Raw genomic sequence first — 6,843 nt, 5'->3', positions numbered from 1 at the left:
TACTCCATCCAGATAACATGCCATAAGCAGGAAAATCGTTAATTGTCCACATTAAGGTTGCCCTCATTACAAAATTTTGTTTCATGGAAATATCATAAGTCAAAGCCCCTTCACTCCACAACTGTTTAAGCTCATCTATTAACGGTTGTAAATATACATCAATGTTTGCTTTTGGGTTAGATAGTCCAGGTATGAGACAAGTCAAAAACATGAATGGTTTAGTCATGCACATTTCGGGTGGGAGAATATACGGGGTCACAACAACAGGCCAACAAGAATATGAGGTTGAAGAGGCCTGAATGTATGGCGTGAAGCCATCAGAACATAAACCAAGCCTTACATTTCATGGTTCATTTGCGAAGTTTGGATACTTTGCATCAAAATGGTTCCAAGCTTCCCCATCTGATGGATGACGTAAACTGCCTGAACTCGGTCTATTATGTTGATGCCATCTCATTTGGGCAGCAGTTTCTGTTGATGCATACAATCTTTTTAACCTTGGAGTGATCAACATATAGAACATCCTCTTAACTGGAATGTCTTTATGGTTACCTATCCCAAGCTTACGAGGAACATATCGAGGTTCATGGCAAAACCTACACTCTATATCTGCACTACTGTCTTTGTAGTACAACATGCACCCTTTAACACAACAATCAATTTTCCCAGACTTCAATCCTAGCATTGTCACCAATTTTTTCGCTTGGTAAAATTTTTTTGGAAGTGAATCCTTAAAAGGACCCACATCTACAATCATGCTTGCAAAGAAATCAAAACATTTCTATGGAACATTCCAATTTGATTTGCAAGCTAAAAGTTTCACGCATATTGAAAGTTTTGAATCAGAAGCCCCCTCATATAAGGGTTTGTTTGCAGCAGTTAACAAATCATAAAAGTCTTGAGCATCACCATTTGGGGGCTCTTCATTATTCTCTTCCTCGTTGCCTTCATCACCCATTTTTGGAAGTCATACGTAGGACCAAATGCATCATCGACCATATGTGCATTAACGTAAACGGATCATCGTTATCAATATTTCCACTACTACTTGGAATATTTTATGGGTCAATATGTGGGACTTCTTCACCATGCTCAGTCCAATACCAATAATTTGGTTGGAACCCAAACCTATACAAGTGAAGTTTGACTTCACTTGCAGGCAATATACCGCTACACATGAAATTGTGACAAGGACATCTGATGCCACCATCTTTTACAAATTGATTTCGACTTATTGCCTTCGTTATAAACTCTTCAACACCTTTTGCGAAGGCTGGTTTCAACCCCCTTCGTTGAACATAAAGTTTATCATATACCCAACTACGATATGGATGGTAGCCATCCATATTTTGAAGGACAAACAAATAAATGAGGAGCGATGAAACTGTGAACAGAATGTAATTTTACATATCAAATAGGATACCTATACAAACCTCAAACAAGTTATTACTCAAAGTTCAAATCATATACCCAACTACGATCTGGATGGTAGCCATCCATATTTTGAAGGACAAACAAATAATTGAGGAGCGATGAAACTGTGAACAGAATGTAATTTTACATATCAAATAGGATACCTATACAAACCTCAAACAAGTTATTACTCAAAGTTCAAATTAAAAATAATGTTCTCCAAACATAAACTAATTGTGAAACTAACTATAAATAGTTATGCAGATATTTGTTGTAAAATTAGTTGCAGATAATTTAGCTCTCATTGTCAAACTAACTTAAATTGTCAAACTAACTATAACAAGTTATTGCTGTAAAATTGTCAAACTAACTTAACATTCCTTTTTGCAACAAATAAGAACACATTCCAACCAATTGCAACCAATTCCAATCAGCTCTCATTCCATTCATGTGCATAAAAGATTCATAATAAAGGAGAAGATAAAATAAATAACACATGAACGTGATGTATAATACTGCACAAACCCCTTAAAAGTAAGCTATCTATTTTATTTTTACTGTAAAAAATAAAAACCAAAAATACCAAATAGGTTTGCATATATGAACCTTTTCTCTCTACTAAAAAAAATTGCATTCTGAAGTGATATTTGTAGAAAATTTTGAATCCACTAATTAAGGAGGAAACAAAAAGGATTGTCTATAATGATGGATCTGATTCTCGATGATGATCACTTTCTAATTCAATATGGAGAATATTCAAGTTGCAATAACCAAAATAGTTTACTATATAAGACAATTATGTATTATTTAAGAAAATGAAACCACTCATTATTAGTGTTGAATTAATAATAAAAACACATTAAAAAAAATACTCTAGGATCTGAAATGTTCTTTTTACATATACCACTTACATAGAAATTGAACATTTAAGGAGTCCAACAATATAAATCAACCACTATAAATACATAATTTTTTTTACTAAACTTTCTCTTCTAAATTTGTAGCCAAGATTTTTGTATCAACCTGTTCCAAATCTTCTTCCTTTTTCATTTCACTAATTTCTTCCAAGGGCTTGTAAGTGTAACACCAAAGACAAATTCCAAAATAAAATAGATTTATAAGTTGAATTCCACTAACAAGATAATAATAGTACTCCAATTTACCTCTATTGAGGTTCCTATCAGGTAACCAATTCCTTTCTTTACCACTATATCATAAGTAACTATATCATAAGTTGGGATCAAACACTTATATTTGTTAGATATTAGACATGTCTTTAATCAATGACATGTTTTTTATATTAACTATCTGATTTATCAAGAAAACGCATCTTGTTAATCTAGAGTTCGGTTAAAAGTTAAGTAAAGTCCAACTAAACATTGTTTTAGTCATGATTTGAATTCAGTATTCTCGATCTATTGATAATTAGAACTTATTATACACTTAAACTCATTCATTGTGTTAGAGTAATCAAAATACAAAACAGTAAACCAAACAAAATAACTTACGAGAATCAAAATACAAAACAGTTATAATTATAAGGATCAAAGACATATTTAAACTTAATTTTTTTTTTTTTGAAATATATATATATATATATATATATATTAATATTTATATACATTATAATTGTCACACAGCACAAGGCCTATGGTTTCCCAACACCTTAATGCCCCCAAGTTGGGTCACAAGCTAGTGTTACCAAGCTCGACGATCTTTCCAATTTTTCAATCTATTATAAAGAATAAAATTTTGCATAAATTATCCAACTTGGGACTTTCTAATATTGTTATTTTACTTTTGTTTTTACTTAGGTATTGACATTTTCATTATCTAGAATAAAATTATAAGGAATTTTTTCATGGTTTCTACCTCTTACGTGTTAGTTTAACATTGATTCTCTATTTTCGACTGTTTGCGGATAAATGTATTTATTTAAATTCATTCTAGTAGCTCTTATTGAGCAAGTTTTCAATATAAATTTATTTACTCAAGAATCCACGAACATCAAATAGATAACGTTTATATTAAACAATAAATGAATAACAATCCATTATTAATGCAATAAATAACATTCTTTTTTATTTTCAACGAACTTATCTATACTAATATTATGAGGAAACAATTTTAGGGATTTTTTTTGAATAATTCCATTTTAAAAATAATTTATCCAAATACTCCATTTTGAAAATTATTAACTAAAATGTTTTTTTTTAAGTTACAAGTCCCCATTTACAAATGTGACTTTCTTAAGTAATTTAAAAAATAATAATTTTTTTTAAATTAACAAAATATATATATATATATATATATATAATTCATAAAAATACATAAACACAAATTTTAAAATACGATAAAATTTTAAATTATATAATTCATTCATCAAAAATATCATAAATTTTATAAAAATTAAAATAAAATTAATGTTGAAGATGACCTTTAATATCACATTAACGACGTATGAGATTTTGACGACGCGTTGGTTTATCCAATCAGAGATCTGGAGGCATTATGATGATACATTACACTTTGAGCAAATGTTGGGTGAAATAGTGTTGAGGATCCAAACCAATCTATTGTCTGTACTACTTGGTGGATGTTGTTGATAGTTTAGCGATTGATTTATCCTTGTTCTTGGTGGCGAGAGCCATTAGCATGACGTATATCCAAAGAGGGTATTTGCTTTAAGAAACTTGTTTGGTCATAGTGATGGAAATACAAAAGACTACTTAGCATTATATGATAGATTTTGGACGTAGGATTAGAGCTCTCAATTTGAAAAATTCACTAATTATTGGTATTTAGAGGGTTAAAAAATTTCATAGTTAAAAAACAAAAACAAAAGAAAATCTTTGAATTTTTGTGAGTTTAGTGAGACTTATGAATCTATTTTTTTTTATAAAAAAATTGACTTTTTTTTAAATAAATTGATAAAATTTTATTTTTTTTTGAGAAATAAATTTTTCGATAAAAAATTTTCTCAAAATTTATAATTTAGAATTTTTTCTTGAAATTTTTTTAGTTAAAAAAATCATTTTTTTTATAAATTTTCTCACAATTTTTTGATAAAAAAATGATTCAAAATTTTTTTGAGAATTTTTTTTTTATTTTAATTTTTTTCAATATCTATTCGAGAAAAATAAATTTTAAAAAAATCTAAAAATTAACAAAATATTAGACCTACGAGCTCTCTCCCTTAAGCGCACAAAAAATAATGAAATAATGGATCAGAATTTAAAAAAAAAATTATTTTAATAGAAATCTAACATTAGAGACTTAATAAGAAATTTTTTAACGAGGATTTTGGATTTTAAAACTTTATTAACAGCTCTATGTGGGACCTATTCAAATAATATTTTCTTTTTTTTAACTAAGATTCAAACGAAGGAAATACATTTTTCAACAAAATTTTCTTCCTTTCATCTTCCTATTCATTCACTTGTATTATAATCAAACAATGCATAAAAAAGAAGTTCATAAGAAAATAGAAAAAAGGAGGTTCGGAAGTGAAACCACAAAATTTCTCTCTCTCCAAACAACTTAAAGAAACATGACAAAGTAAACTTGTTTTTTCTCTAATTTTTACAACTTTTTATTATAACATACCACACTCTAAGGTGTATATATGTTTTTTTTTATAGATATTGCGTACCTTATTTTCTTTTATACCAAACAACTAAAAAATCATATCACTTTAAAAAGTATATCAACTATTGAATAACAAATTAAATGTAGACATTGTAGGTATATCATAATCAATTATGACTTAATTATAATAACATTTGATTTTCTCACTTTATACTCTACTTACTTTAGAGAATCCAAATCTTTCTTCCCTTTTTGAACCAAGAGCAGATTCAAATCTCTCAATAACATAGTAGTTAAGTTTGGTCCTATGGCCATATTTGTAGATTGACAATCTTCTACCATGTGAGGGTAAAACTCATTCTAAAGTCCTCTAACATTAGTTGGTGCACAAAAAACTATTATAGTCATAAACAATCTCCTTAGAGCATATGACATTTGGTGATTTGATGCCTCAACTAAACATTCACAAATACAATTATCAATCTCTAGATAGCCCTATCATCCGCTACTTGTTTGAATGTAGGAAAGTAAGTGTCATTATTTGTAAGAAGATATTCCCAACTGGTTGATCCTCTAACATGAGATAACATAACATGCAAGTAAAACTTTTCTCCTTCTGAAGGTGATATTGTATAGATCCGACGAATAACTCTTCTCTTTGACTGTCTTTGACATTATTCCTTATTCCTCTTATTCCAACAATACTGCTGAGGAATCTATCTTTACAAATAATTTATAGCTTATGGATCTGTTCGTTTTAGTGCAAAGAATTATTTGAGCATTGTTTTTGAGTTCTAGTCATTATTTAATACACCTGCAATTCTTTGATGATTATAAAATCGTACATGTTGATAATTATGTATGTGGATTTATAATCTTTCAATAGGATAATATAACCAATAAATAGTGAATTGAAATATTTTCCTTAAGGCCTCAGGTGCACACATCCATCCTGCATCAACATATTGTTGAAACTCATCCATACATAACTCTCCATGAACATCTATTGCATCCTGATCAGAGCCTTTGTAAACATGTACAAATATTTTATGCTCTCGATGCTACTATAAACCTCCACATTGATGTGACAATCATATTTTAACAATAACCAATGGTTATAAGGTACTGTCCATTTATTATCAACTGTCTTATTTCTATTAATAGATACAGGTTCATCAAATCGTCTTCTAAACTATGATATGAGTCGTTGTCTTGTCATGTCTCTTCCAAGAACTCCATTGGATATATTTTCCTACATTCTCCATTATTCATGCATGGAGAATTATGGCTTATGTAATTGTGGTTTAAATTCTATCTTTTGTATTTGTTTTTAACCACATTGTCGTACTATTATGGGTCACATAATTTGTCATTACTATCCAAAATTAACAACATATGCAAAAACTCAATTATGTACATGTAACTTTAAACTTTTCATAAAATCCATTTCTTAATCACATCATCCTTGAATTACTCAAATTTAGATCGAAAAACTCTTGTTAGCAAATCAGGATGATCTTGAGGAGTTTGAAAATGATCAAGTGCAAATGTTATCTCAATTCAAGCATGATTTGTATGTCATTGTCAAAAAAATATCTGACTTCCCATCATTAAGTATAATAGCCATTTAATCTTTATAACGTTGTTTCATGTCTTGACGATGAAAATATTGTTCTTTGATTGATATTTTCTACAATGAAAAATTGAAGGTGTTGACATATGTAAAAATAAGTAACTATCACTAATTATAGGTTTAAATATATTTTTGAACCTTGCAATTATAATTTTTATTTTTATTTTGATCATCATAATTTTTTTTGTTTGATTCACATCTTTGCAAAT

The sequence above is a fragment of the Cicer arietinum genome, chromosome 7 (genome assembly GCF_000331145.2).
Source record: "Cicer arietinum cultivar CDC Frontier isolate Library 1 chromosome 7, Cicar.CDCFrontier_v2.0, whole genome shotgun sequence".
NCBI lineage: Eukaryota > Viridiplantae > Streptophyta > Magnoliopsida > Fabales > Fabaceae > Cicer > Cicer arietinum.
The sequence above is the reverse complement of the archived record's forward strand: the minus strand, read 5'-3'. Positions refer to the sequence as shown.